Source organism: Castanea sativa, chromosome 5 (assembly GCF_040712315.1).
Source record: "Castanea sativa cultivar Marrone di Chiusa Pesio chromosome 5, ASM4071231v1".
NCBI classification, from domain to species: Eukaryota; Viridiplantae; Streptophyta; class Magnoliopsida; order Fagales; family Fagaceae; genus Castanea; species Castanea sativa.
In genome coordinates this window covers 61,587,324-61,602,921 of record NC_134017.1, presented here as the reverse complement: position 1 = coordinate 61,602,921, position 15,598 = coordinate 61,587,324, and positions in this window count along the sequence as shown.

The window sequence follows — 15,598 nt, the reverse complement described above, 5'->3', positions numbered from 1 at the left end:
CTTCTAGGGTGATGTCTGTAGCTCGGACCCTGGCCGAGGAATCAAGGGATCAGCCGAAGAGGATTAAGGCGAATATCCTACCAGTTTTGGGTTTCTCGGAAGAGGAAAAAATCGGGACTATCCAGCCACATGATGATGCCTTAGTTGTTACCCTAAGAATAGGGAATTATGATGTAAAGAGGGTGATGGTCGATCAAGGCAGTAGCGCGGATATCATGTACCCTGACCTGTTTAAAGGGCTAAATTTAAAACTTGAAGATCTTATGGCTTATGACTCTCCCTTGATAAGCTTCGAGGGAAAGGCTGTCATACCAAAGGGACAAATTAGGCTACCTGTACAATCAGGCCCAGAGGTGGTAGATGTAGATTTCATTGTAGTGGACGCCTATTCTCCCTATACGGCTATTGTGGCAAGACCTTGGTTGCATGCTTTGGGTGCCGTTTCCTCAACCTTGCATGTCAAAGTTATGTTTCCTTCTGGAGATCAGGTGGTGGAACAGCTTGGGAGTCAGTCTGTGGCTCGACAGTGTGTCACGGCTGCAATTCTGCGTCAACCTGAATTGGAGTCCTCGGCCTTGGCTAGCGGAAAGTCGTAGCAATCAAAGCTTTTGGCCACTACCAAGGTAGATGAACCTGCATGTGAATAATTGGAGAGGATTCTCATAGATGATGACCCTGAAAAATTCTTTCAGGTGGGGGTTCAATTGCCACCGGAAGAGAAGACAGAGCTGATTTTGTTTTTGAAGAAAAATATGGATGTATTTGCATGGAATGCTTACGAAGCCCCTGGGGTCGATCCGAGTTTCATTTGTCATCATTTAAAAGTCAATCTAGCTATAGTACCAAGGAGGCAACCACCTCGGAGATCTTCCAAGGAGCATTCTGAAGCTGTAAAAGAAGAAGTGCTCAAACTTAAGAAGGCGGGTGCTATCAAAGAAGTTTTTTATCCTAAATGGTTAGCTCACACGGTGGTGGTGAAGAAGAAGAATGGGAAGTGGAGAGTTTGTGTGGATTTCACAGATTTAAACAAAGCTTGTCCAAATGATTCTTTCCCAATGCCTCGGATTGATTAGTTGGTAGATGCTACTGTTGGGCATCCTCGGATGAGTTTTCTTGATGCTTTCCAAGGTTACCACCAAATACCTTTAGCCGTAGAGGACCAAGAAAAGACTGCATTTGTCACTCCTACAGGAAATTATCATTATAAGGTGATGCCCTTTGGTTTGAAAAACGTAGGGGCTACCTATCAAAGGATGATGACAAGGATGTTTGAGCCACAACTGGGAAAAACTATCAAGGTATATGTAGATGACATGGTAGTAAAAAGTAAAGTAGTTTCTAGGCATTTGGAAGATCTGGACAACACGTTTCAAACGCTGAGAGAGTACAAATTGCGACTCAATGCCTCTAAATGTTCTTTTGGTGTAGGGTCGGGCAAGTTCCTAGGTTATATGGTAACTCACCGGGGAATTGAGGTGAATCCTGCTCAGGTCAAAGCCATTAGCAACTTACACCCACCTCGAAATCCTAAAGAGGTTCAAAGATTAACAGGAATGACAGCTGCCCTCGATAGATTTATTTCTCGGTCCGCGGACAGATGCAGGCCTTTCTTTCAATTTCTAAATAAATGGAAAGGTTTTGAATGGACCGAGGAGTGTGCGGTGGCTTTTCAACAGCTTAAAGAATATCTTTCGCAACCACCCATTATGTCTCAACCAGAAATTGATGAAGTTCTGTTCGCCTATTTTGCAGTAGCTAATCATGTAGTAAGTTTGGTTCTTATACGGGATGATGATAACGTACAGAGGCCAGTTTATTACGTAAGCAAATCTCTGCATGAGGCCGAGGTAAATTATTTACCACCGGAGAGAGCAATCTTAGCGGTGGTGCATGCTACGCGAAGGCTTCCCCATTACTTCCAATCTCATACAATTATTGTCCTAACACAACTCCCTCTTAAGTCTATACTTCGAAGTGCGGATTATACGGGGAGAATTGCCAAATGGGGAACTATCTTAGGGGCTTTCAATATCAAGTGTATGCCTCGAACCTCTATAAAGGGGCAAGTCATTGCGGATTTTGTGGCGGAGTTTGCTGAGCCCTCATTAGAAGAGTCTATTAAAGGATCAGGCATGGACAAAAAATCGGTAGACATGATTTCGTGCAAAGAGCCACCGTTATGGAAAGTGTATGTTGATGGGGCAGCAAACCAAAGAGGATCTGGGGTGGGATTAGTTTTGATATCCCCTGAGGGAATTACTTTTGAGAAATCTTTGAGATTAGGGTTCTCGGCCGCCAACAATGAAGTAGAATATGAAGCCGTCCTCGCTAGAATGAACATGGTTTATAAGATGGGAGGGAAGATAGTACAAATGTTCTCGGACTCACTATTGGTAGTAGGCCAAGTGGAAGGGAAGCTAGAGGTAAGAGATTCAAGAATGCAAGGATACCTAACCCAGGTCAGGTATATGCAATCCAAATTTGAGTCCTTTTCTTTATTGCATGTGTCTAGGTGTGGGAATACTCATGCTGACTCCTTAGCCACACTCGCAACATCCTCGGCGCAAGGCCTACCTCGAGTCATCCTTGTTGAAGATCTGTGGAAACCCAATGGGACGAATAATGATGCCACTCGAATTCTTCAAATTAGGACAGGGTCTAGTTGGATGGATCCAATTGTAACATTTCTCAAAGATGATGTCTTGCCTAAAGAAAAGTCCGAAGCAGATAAAGTTCGCAGGAAAGCTCCTCAATTCTAGCTGTCCGAGGATCAGAAATTATACAAACGCTCTTTTTCGGGACCATATCTGTTATGTATTCACCCAGAAGCAACGGATTTACTTTTGAAAGAATTACATGAAAGGATCTGCAGAAGCCACACTAGAGGAAGGTCTTTAGCTCATAGAGCCCTTACTCAGGGCTATTGGTGGCCCAATTTGCAGAGAGAAGCACAAGATTATGCGAAGAAATGTGACCTATGTCAACGATTCACTCCTAACATACATCAACTAGGAGGTGTTCTTAATCCTCTGTCCAGCCCTTGGCCTTTTGCTCAATGGGGCTTAGACATTGTTGGACCTTTCCCAAAAGCAACAGGAAATAGGCAGTGGCTCCTCGTCGAAACGGATTATTTCACCAAATGGGTTGAGGCTGAGCCATTGTCAAATATCAGGGACATGGAAGCAAAAAAGTTTGTATGGAAGAACATTATCACCAGGTTTGGAATCCCCCATACTCTTATATCAGATAATGGTCTACAATTTGATAGTAAAGCCTTTAGGAAATACTGTGGTGATCTAGGCATCACGAATAGATATTCCATTCCCGCTTACCCTGAGGGGAATGGGCAAGCCGAGGCCGTCAACAAAGTGATAGTTAATGGGCTCAAGAAAAGGTTGGGAGATGCTAAGGGAAGATGGGTGGAAGAACTGCCACATGTCTTGTGGACGTATCGAACTACACCACGAAGGTCCATAGGAGAAACACCCTTCTCCATGACTTATGGAGCTGAGGCAGTAATACCTCTAGAAACTGGGTTCCCAACACTAAGGAAGAACTCCTTCAGTCCAGACAGCAACGATAATCTATTGGAGAGAAATCTAGACTTAGTTGAAGAACGACGAGAGAATCCCATGGTTCAACTAGCTTACTATCAACACAAACTCAAGCAAGAGTATGATTCTCATGTCAAACTACGGCCTCTTGCACCTGGGGACTTGGTACTGAGGAAAGTTTTGGGTACAACAAAGAACCCAACATGGGAAAAATTGGGGCCTAACTGGGAAGGACCTTATCGTATTACCTCGGTCGCAGGCATAGGGGCTTATAATCTTAAAGATCTAGATGAATATGCTGTACAACGTCCCTGGAATGTAAATAACCTACGAAGGTACTATTATTAAATGTAAGGCACCTTGGCCATTTTTATTGACACTATATTGCGTTCATTATATTCGCTTATCTAAATATCAAACTGAAACCTGGTATGCCTGTGTCCTCGGACCACATACCTCGTCTAAATTGATATATTTTTCATCAAGTGTTAAACAGAACCTTAGTTATGTCGGGTCCTTGGATCATCTACTTTGGGAAAATTAACATTTCAATTCTTTCACTAAGTGTCAAACTGAAACTTGGTATGCCTGTGTCCTCGGATCACATACCTCATCTAAATTGATATATTTTTCATCAAGTGTTAAACAGAACATTAGTTATGTTGGGTCCTCGGATCATCTACTTTGGGAAAATTAACATTTTAGATTTTTTACTAAGTATCAAACTGAAACTTGGTATGCCTGGATCCTCGGTCCACATACCTCGTCTAAATTGATATTTTTTATCAAGTGTTAAACAGAATCTTAGTTATGTCTGGTCCTCGGATCATCTACTTTTGGAAAATTAACATTTTTGATTTTTTACTAAGTATCAAACTGAAACTTGGTATGCCTGGATCCTCGGACCACATACCTCGTCTAAATTGATATTTTTTATCAAGTGTTAAACAGAACCTTAGTTATGTCTGGTCCTCGGATCATCTACTTTGGGAAAATTAACATTTTTGATTTTTTACTAAGTATCAAACTGAAACTTGGTATGCCTGGATCCTCGGACCACATACTTCGTCTAAATTGATATTTTTTACCAAGTGTTAAATAAAACCTTAGTTATGTCTGGTCCTCGGATCATCTACTTTGGGAAAATTAACATTTTTATCAAATTGAAACTTGTTACGCCTGGATCCTCGGACCACATACCTCGTCTAAATTGATATTTTCTATCAAGTGTTATACATATTCTTAATTATATTTGGTCCTCGGACCAACAACTTTGGGAAAATTAATATTTCGTTTCGTTTTTATTAAGTATCAAAATCAAAGATTAATATGTTAAACATTTGACAAAGCTTACTAAGGGTTTTTAACCCATAGACGTACCCCATTTAAGTGAAATTCAACCACTTATATCTTAAAAGTTTCTTTGAAACAGTGATAAATGGATAAAAATCCATGAGCATCACTTAATGCATCTACGGACATATGAAACATGTCTATGGTATAAAGTTCAATCCAAGTTATTGCTTTAATTTTAGTAACTTAACAAGTATGAAGTGGTATAATCAAGGCAAAACAAAGGTAAAAAGCATTAAAAAAAAATTAAATTAGAACTTGTGCTTTCATTCAAAATTCTTTAGAAATTACAAAAGTACTTTTAAAATTATCGGAGTTACATTAAGTAAAAATAAAGGAAAGGCTAAAAACAAGGGAAAAGCAGTCACTGCTTCAACTTTATCTTCAAAGGGCCTTTAGAGTCTTGAGGAAGTTGAGGCTGCGCCGAAGACTCATCAGCAATTCCTTTGCCTTTTGGATCATCCCTCAAAGTTATCGGATTTGCTTGATCACCCAGCACATCCTTGGAAGATTTATTAAGGTCACTTGAGGGTTGTATGTCCTCTAGTGCCTTTTCTTCTGTTGGATCAGCTTGCTTGAGGAGTTGATCGTCAGCAAGAGTAGAGTCTTCAGCCAGTTCACCTCCCTTATCCTTAGATAATAGTTGGGCAGCATCATTATCAGCTTGAGGAATGTCTGAGGCTCAAATGGCTAGAGGATAGTAGACACTCTCTGCTTTCCAAAGAGTAGAAGAAGCATCAATCCCAGCTTGGAAAAGTGTCTCATTCCACACTTGGAGGCAGTAATGTCTACACACCTCAGGAACCTGAGCCTTGAAGGTTTCCGTGATCTCCTTTACACCGATCTTGTAACCTTCCTGTTCAGCTCGGTCCTTTGCATTCTCGGCCTCTTCTTTTGCCTTTTCAGCCTCTTCTTTTTCTTGAAGGGCTTTCTCTTTGCCCTTGATAGCCTCCTACTTGACCCTCTCGGACTCCTTCAGATCTTTTTTAAGATCCTCGATAAGCTTTCGTGCAGCAGCAAGGTTCTCTTCAGTTTGTCGGAGCAGTAGTCGTTGGTCCTCGGTCTGTTTAGTAGTTGTTTTGAGAGCAGCTTCTAAACCCGACTTCTCACTCTCTGCTTTAATCAATTTTTCTGCGACCTCCTGCAGCTTCTTCTTGTGTAAGTCCGAGATCCTCTAGGCGGTTTCGCGCCTTGACTCCTCGGTTTCGCGCCTTGACTCCTCGGTTTCACGCCTTGACTCCTGCAGCTTCTCTTCTGCCCTATAGGCAAATTGAACAGCCTATAATATATATATATATATAAGTTTTATGAAGTAAGAAGTAAAAAATAGACATGATTTAGAAGGAAAAACTTACCATCGCAAGTTCCTTCTTCAGGATCATGAAGACATTGTGGTCTCTCTTCTTTCTAAGCTCACCCATGTCATCAGGGAGCAGCAACGCTTTCTCCAAAGCATCTGCTACGCACGCAGCAGTGCCCTCATCAAAATTTCTGATAGACGCATCAATAGTAATGGCCCGGTCGTCCATAGTCATGTCTGGAAGCCATAGTGGAGCGTGCACGGCCACGTGAGATTCGGTTCGTTTGTCTGACCTCGTCTGCACGGTGCGGGCCTGTTTCCCACCTTTTTCAATCTCGGGCTCTTTAGGAAGAGACCCCTTTCCTACCTCTATCACTTCCTTTCCCTTTTGCTGATCCCTTTTCCATTTTTCAGCCGGATTGGTACGTTGAGGTTGGGAAGAAGGAGGAGGACGAAGAAGCCTAGACTCAGGGCCTTTATCAACACCCTTATCTTGGGTCCTAGGGCGCAGTTCCTTAGGAGGCTCTTGGGAACCTGCGTGACCCTCAAGTACGTCTTTTAAGCTGAGCTTAGCCTTACGCTGAATGCCCATATTATCAGATTGTTGAACAGTAGCTTGTGAGACTTGAGAGGAGGTGCCGAGGATAGAAATTGGGTCTTCGGGAGAGTGGGGTTGGTTGAAAACCTCGAACTCGTCCTCGGAATCAAATACCTCGACGATGTCTTCTTCTTCTTTTATGATAGAATGGGAAGATGTGGCTTCACCAAGTACGTTTTGTATTGGAATAGGGACTAGGGGAATTCCAACTGGAACGGGTTGTGGGGGTTGTACAGGTTGGGTAAACAGAGTACCTTAAGGAATTGGGGCCCCCTCGGGCAGCACGAAACCTTCAACGGCAACGTTGATCAGGGGAAGACGGGGGTCCTTAGCTTTGATCACACACTTCGGCGCCTGGAAAGCTTTGGAAATGGGATCGTAGCCAAGGATGAGATGAGCCACTCGGAGTTGACCGTCTGAATGCACGAAAACTTCGGCTTATAAAATTATGTCCAAACGCCCAAAATCGACAAGGAAAGGATGACGATTCGCTGCGTGTGGATCTGCAGAATTGTTCGAAAGAAAACGAAGGTAAGAATAAATAGAAAGATAAAAAGGATGGTTTTTAAAGGTTTTAAATAAAATCCAAAAACTTCACCTAGTGTCCCCTCCCTTGTCGGACAGGGTAAGCCGTTGTGCCAATCTCCTGATATGATCGGGAAATCGTTTTTTAGACCCTTATTGGATTCGGGCAGACACTGAATTAACCTAACTGCTGGATGTCTAGATTTTAGGTAATATTCATCTTTTTTTGTTAGGTAATGGAGGTTATAGACCCAGTTCACATCGTGATGAGTGAGCCCTAGGTTCACCTTCTCATTTAAAGCATCTATAGAACCTAGGATCCTAAAGACGTTTGGGGCGCACTGGGTATGAGCTAATCTAAAAGCCTTAAGATAATCCCTAGTCACAGTCCCCATTGGGATTCTCATTCCTCCTTCGATGAATGCAATCATCGAGATTACTACCTCCCCCATTTTTCTTTTTTCAAAATACTCCTCTTCGTTACAGTACCTAGTTGATACGTTCGAAGGAATTCGGTATTTAGCCTTAAATTGTTCTATTTTTTCGTTTGAATCCACTAAGGATGCAAATCTACCCATTTTGAAAAAAGCGGTGTAAAGAAACTAAAATAGACTAAGCCGAGGATAACGAAATACAGAGAAAAAGAAAAAGAAAGGAAGAAAAACAAAAAGAACAAGAGTTGATAAGAAATGGAAAGAGTATGGGAGAACTTACTTTAAGAAAAAGAAGAAGGCACGGTCACCTCGGACAGGGTATTTGGTAAAAAGAGAAAGCACGTGGAGATGGCAAATTATGGCAGGTACGATATAGGAGCGTTGTAGTGTGTGAGAGGATTTGAAAGAAATTAGTATTTATATATCAATAGGAATTATGAAGCGGGAGAATTCCCGCCTCAGCCCAAGAACAATTCTCAACCGTTGGATATATGTCACATCGCTGAACGTGGGAAACATAGAGACGCCAGAATTTAATTCAAAGATGCTTCGCATGCCGAAGCATCGGGAACATGCGATGGATAATTCAAAGGTCATTGTCCCTGTCAGCAATATTGCTAGAAATCCGCAGGATAAGAGGAGACTTAGGTCGAGATCCTCTTTTCATCTCGAGTTGAAGAAATAAGATTCTCGAGGGGCTATTGTAGGGACATTGGGCCAAGTAATTTATAAAGGATGGCCCAAAAAATCTCTTGGGCTAAAAACCTAATCCGAGGATGTCAAATGAGTTAGGGGTACATGAATGTACCTCATGAAGAAAAGGCTAGGGGAAGATGTGATAACATGTGGACAAATTATGTCCGAGGAAAGCTTTGTCCTCGGATAGTAAAGCCGAGGTCATAGGAAGAGAGATTTAAATATCCTCAGAGCATGTTATAGAAATTCCTGTAGGTACGGGAAGACACGGTACATGTGGAGGACAATAGGGAGAGCGGTGGGATATCTAAGGTAAAGCTGCTACCACCGCCCATACATTAAAGACTTTGCGATTGATATACTGACTACATTAATGAAGAAATGGGACCTGAACATGAGGTTTGGAACTTGGTCCCTGATCCTAGAGGACTTCAGGGAAATTTGATGGGACAAGTATCTAAAAACCAGTATTATGACCATGAGGTGGAAGATGAGAATGGACGAGGGAGGAAGTATAAATAAGAGAAGAGACCTTCGGAAGAGGGGGGCCTTTTCTTGGAGAAGAAAAAAAGAATAGTATAAACCATTGTAATCAACCTTAGGAAGCAAGATTATAAACTATCCTCGGATTGTGTTCGTGGAGGAGCTTTCATTCATATTATTTCATATAACTCCTTATTTGTGTTATTGGGCCCAAGGCCTTTTCTTCCTTTGTTGTTTAAACCACCTTCGAAATCTAAATATCAAGCCCACTCTCTACAAATTTATTATAAAAAGGCCTTTCGAGCCCTTTCCCTTTGGATTGTGTATCGGGAGTTCGAATTGTGTCCTTACAATATCTTTCAAGGAAAATTATTAAGTACTCCGGGAATACACAATAATTTCTCATCTTTCAATGAAGAAACTAATGGATGCCAATTTGGATGCTGACACAAGTGGATTTGATTGTCATTCGCCTTTGGTACTCCCATTAAGTGCAAGTTGTTTTTGAATATACAGCAATCTAGTTTGAGGATATTTGCTTCAATGTCCACTATTGCAGCTGCAGGGTGGGGATGTCTAAAGTCCTCTAATATTTGATGATTAACAGAGAAGACAACACCTATAATAATACCTCTAATCTAACTGTTTTTAGAGTCTTTAAATCTATCCTCCTGCTGAGAAAACAAATTTAGAATCTTGATATCCACCTTCTCAGGGACTCCCTAAGGTTTGGAGTTTTATTTATTTTTTGGTTTTTTAAAATAATTTCTTTAAATTAAGAAATAAATAATTAAATTAAAATTAAAATTAAAAATCTGTCAAAACAACGCCATTTTGGGGTGTTAATGGTGGCAATGGATGGTTGCTTAATGGAGGACTAAATTGACAAGTTTTGAAAGTTAGAAGACTGAAATGACCAAATGCAAAATAAGAGTCCTGAAATGAAAAGTGATTAAACTTAGAGGGTAAGTTTTGCATTTTGGCAAAAAAAAAAAAATGTAGGCCACCATTGGGTCAAGTGTCAATTGGCACTTGAACTGTCTCTTTGTCTACCACCAAATGATAGATAGAGGGAAAATCCAAGTGACTCGAGGCCCTGTTTGGTACACCTTTTAAAAAAAAGGCGAAAAACTCATTTTAGTCCCTACATTTTCACGCAATTCCCACTTTAGTCCCTAACTTTTTTTTCCACTGATTTTAGTCCCTATCCTGGAAAACGCCTCTCATTTTCGTCCCTGATGTTACATCAGAGACGGAAATTGCACAGCTGGCAAACAGCACAGTTCTAAAAGCTGATGTGGCCATTAAAATAATAATAAAAAATGCCACGTCAGCATTTAAATTAAAAAAATTAATTTATTAATTTTAACTAAATAAAAAAAATTAAAAACAGAAATTTATAAAAAAGAAACCAAACCTTGAGATCAAACCATGTCTTGAACAAGAAAAAATAAGAACCTAGTTCCAAATCTAAGAACAAAGAAAGAAAAAAACACCCACAAAAAACACAAACCCAGAAATTAAAAAAAAAATCATTTATGAACAATTGGAGCAAGAGAGATCGAAAATCGCTAATGAACAATCGGAGCAAGAGGAAGAGAACCAGTTCTAAACGAGAAGAAGGAGAGGAAAGCACGGAAGAGAGCGTCGGAGATGAAGAAGACGAAGAATACTCCACCGTCGTCGTCGACGACAACAACTTTTTTTAATTTCTGGGTTTGTGTTCTGGGTTTGCTTCTGTTTCCTAGAAAGTAAAACTTGGAAATCCCAATTCAAATGAGCCAAACAGAATCACATCAGCCTCAACAAACAATTGGGTTTTGTTCTCTTAAGCCTTAAAAGAAAACCCAAAAAAAAAAAATCGATAAAGCTTCAATTTTTAATGCATACCCACAATTTATCGTCACCCAAAGACAACAAAAAACACATAGAATTCCAATTCCAAACACGAATCAATGAAATGAAACCAAAAAACAAAAAAAACAAAAAGATTGAAGAATTGGAAGCGAACCAAGACTGACGGCCTGTGAAAGGACCTGTCGGATCTGAAGGGATTTGATGGAGTCCATTGTCTCACCGATCCAACCCATTCTCCCAGTCTCTCTTTCCCTCTCTCTATGAGTCTCAGTTACAGAAATCAAAGCAAACCCACATTTTTAATTTCTGGGTTTGTGAGTGAGTCAATAAGAGATAGAGAGAATGAAGAAGACAGGGAAGAGCTACAACAAGCCCAATGGAATATCAGACGAGAGAAAAGATAGGAAATCAGGGACGGGCATGAGTGGATCGCCGAAGAAGAGGGGTCACGGAGGCAAGTTCACCTGGGTTGGTGATGGCTACTCTCAGCCTGAGATTGGGTTCTAATCTGGAGGAGTTTTTTATGTCAAGGACCCCAACTTTGAAGACCCAGATGAGTCCTTCAGTGTCTAATTATGATAATCAAGTGTTTGTCTGTCTTTTTTTTTTTTTTAACTAGATCATGAGACTTATGAGATGTAAATATTTTGTTTGAATAAAAATATTTCCAGCCATTTTGTACCAAAAAAAAAAAAATTCTGGGTTTGTGTTATTTGATCTGAGATGGTGTTCTTATTGTTCTTATTCAAGACACATTTAGATCCCAATTTATGTGATTTTTTATTTTTATTTATGTTTTTAATTTTTTTATTTAGTTAAAATTAATAAATTAATTTTTTTTAATTTAAATGCTGATGTGGCATTTATTATTATTATTTTAATGGCCATGTCAGTTTTTAGCACTGTGCCGTTTACCAGCTGTGCAATTTTCGTCTCTGATGTAACATCAGGGATGAAAACGAGAGGCGTTTTCTAGGATAGGGACTAAAATCGGTGGAAAAAAAAGTTAGGGACCAAAGTGGGAATCGCGTGAAAATGTAAGGACTAAAATGAGTTTTTCGCCTTAAAAAAAACACATGTTTTTAAACAACATTACACGTATTTTCACACATTTTTTCACCCACACGTATTTTCACACATGTTTTCAAACAACAAAACACATGTTTTTAAGTGCATGTATCAAACACCTCCTCAAAATTTCAAAATCAGATCATTTTGTCCACTAACTTCAAATTTTAAATTCAAATCCAAGTCATCTCACCTATCCCTTTCTAGAGCTCTTTTCCCTTCTATAAATACAAGGGAAATTCGTAATGTAAAGCACCTTACTTCCATAGAGCTCAAGATGAAAAAAAAAAAAGGGTCATTGTGCATCCAGTCTTCCTAATCTTGAATTGTGAAGTATTTGATTGCCTCTTTTTTAAGCATCATTTAGTTGGGGTGATTTTAGAAAGGACACAAAAAGGGGAGAGAAAAGTCGAAAGAAAATGGTATTTTGGTGTGTTTGGTAAGAGAAGAAAATGGGTAGAAAAACTGGCAGGGTCTGCACCCAAGCCTGCTAGTATGCAATATCTCAAATTTAGGAAGAAAACTTGAGAGAAAACTAAAGGACAAAAAATCCCACCTAGGGAGACCATTTTGACGCTCACTTTCATTTTACCATTTTCTTATTCTTCCTTTTTTTTTTTTTTGTTGTTGTTGTTGTTGTTGTTGACGACCAGATGTCTTTCTTCCTTCCTTTTGTCTTTATATGTTACTTTTTGTTCTTTGTTTTCATCCTTTTTTTTCAATTTGTTTTTTTCCTCATTTCATTTGGATTTTTGTACTTTTTTTTTTTTTAATGAAGTGCACATCCATACACTATTTTTTAATAAAAATATAATTTCTTTTACTATTTTATCTAATAAGGACATGAAAGTAAATTTATATTGACCACATTCTCTACCATTTTATTTTTTTCTCAACCAAACAAAATTTTTTTTCGTCCTCCACTATTCCACCCCCAACCAAACACAAATGGGGGAACTAAAATTTCTCATATCCTCCCACATTTCCACCCCTAATCAAACTAGAGAACTTTCTCCCTTATGTCATTTGTTTGATTTTTATACAGATTAGTATACTTATGTTTTAGTATTATTATGCTTGAATAAACATGCTTTGTGGCGATATTGATATGGTATTTAGGATCTAGGCATTGTAATGCTTGCATTTTCTTTTCTTGTTCATGAAATAATCAAATTCTAGATCTTAAATTATCAAATACTCATTGAAGGAAGACTTAAACTGAAGCCCCTTCTCCAGAATCCCACCACCCACTAACCTATTATCGTTATCAAACTCTCCCTTCAACAAAGCATTAATTGCTCTAAAGTTTTGTATTTTGACACCAAAAACATAGACCTTCTTCATAGTTAGACCAATAGTGAAGATGGGTCTCCAAGGAATCAGAACCCCATAGAAAGAAAACGAATTTCAGGTACAATTTAAAGCAAAAGTGCCATTTCTTTCAAAATAAGAGATACCCATTTGCACATTCATCAAAATACCATTGCAAAAAGCAAAAACAACAACAAAAAGAGGCTGATGAGAATTCAAGTTTTAAGAAACTCAGTCAAGCTTTTGAACTTACAAAAACAATTTGGCTACAAGGAAAATTATCTCAGTTTCACTTCCACTCCCATGCATAGCTTGCCAATGCCACCGAAAGATAAAATGTTAAAAGTTGCTTTGTCTGATTCATAGTGCTCACTGACTCGGGCTATTCTTTTCTCTCTCTCTCTCTCTCTCTTTTTTTTTTTTTCCTTCTTTTTGGGCAAAATGGGTTATGACTTTTGATTGGACTTAATAACTTGGCCCAAAAAATTGAAATTTTGATGACCTATTGGAGGCTATGGGCAACCCAATTAAAAGGTATATTTCGTAGACACGTCTCATAGGACTTGACCCAAAAGCTCAACTTACAATAATAAGTTATTACTGAAATAGTGTTTTGACGAATTTCAATTAAAGTGTATATCGCAGGGTATAATTGAGAGTGTGCAGTAATAATTAGTAATTATTAAATATACGGCATATTGAATTAGGAAAAATAATCATTGTAATTTTCTTTGTAGCCAACAAAATCCATTTCATGTTGAAGACTTATAAATGAATTTTTCTCAACTTTGCTGACTTTATCATTTTTAATTTATCATATAAGAAAGGAAGAAATTTCATAATTAGATTTAGATTATTTTGATTCTGTATATATGAAAATTGCAATTGAAATTTAAAATTGAAGAGACCAAAAACATGATTAATTTCTCCCCATATATCTTGTTACCATGAAAATTCACATGAAATTGCATGCATAAATAAACATGAGATTAAGAAAATTTAAAAAACCTTCCATACACTTTGAGTTATTCTATTCTTAAAAAATACAATTTTGTCCCTATCAAAATTGTTAAATAGACTACATCAACCAAGGTTGTTACCCCAAAAGATGAAAAATATGTTTATATGTTTATTGTTGTGTTAATGTTTATACATAAAAATATGTTCAACTCTCTCTCTCTCTCTCTCTCTCTCTCTCTCACACACACACACACACACACACCAAATATCATCAATTGATTACATGAAATTGTGGCATTTGTGTTCTTCATCCTTCTCAAGTTATTTCAAATGCAAGTAGCTCGATAGAGAGAAAAATAATGCTAGTCAAAATTATTAAAATTGTTGAGAGAGTCACAACTAGGGGTGACCATGGGTCGAGCCAAAGTAGAGATCAAATTGGATCGAGTCGGTTGTTGGGTGCAATCGGTCGTGTTTCAGTTGGAACTGAAGTGAGAGAGATCTGGGCATGGCGAGAGAGATATGGGCATGGTAAGAGAGATCTGAGCATGTCAAAGGTAGATCAGGGCAGAGTAAAGGCAGATATGGGCTAAGCAACGGAGGTGACGGTCGGGTCGGTTTGGATTGAGTTTTGGAGAGGCAGGTTTTGGATGGAAGAACCTGTGCCGACCACCAAGACGTCAGGTCGGCCGACGATCGGCTTAGGTTCGGTTAGAAATGTCAGGTGGGTCAGGTGGTGGTTTTCGGTGGCACCCTTAGTCACAACTCAAGAGAACGAATATATTTAACATGCCTCTATAGTGAGTCTTACAATGAAGCCTTCACTACAAATATCATCCATCTTTAACTTAAAGTTCACAATGAAGTCATAATTTAATTTATGTTATATAAGTTAGTAAAAATTAATAAAAACCTTGAATTTCATTAAATCATACAATGGTTCATTAATTTAAAGAAAACAATATTACAAACCTTTCATTCTATAGAAAATTAAAGTAAAAAACATTACACGACCTATTGACCTAGTTATAATCTAAATAAAATTAAAAAACATAAAAACACTTTAATCTACATCCTCAAATCTTCGGTCGTTAAAGTAAAAAGTAACTTGATTGTCGTTAAGGTACAAAGTAACTTGATGATTTAATTTTTGAACATGGTTTATGCTTGAACATGATTTTATGCATGAGAATTTAACTTGATGGTTTAATTTTTGACTACATGATGCAAACCTAATATCCCGTGTATATGTTAATGCCATCATTCATGCATCACATCTCTAATTTAACAATGCAACATTGATTTCCTTTAATGATGCATAGGCATGTTAAGATGGACATAATGACGCATGATCATGTTGATGGAAGCATGATATTGCATAAAAACAAAGATTAGCTCATGAAATAATCATTTGACTAACACTATAAGAGATCAACCATTTATAAATGTGAAGAATAAT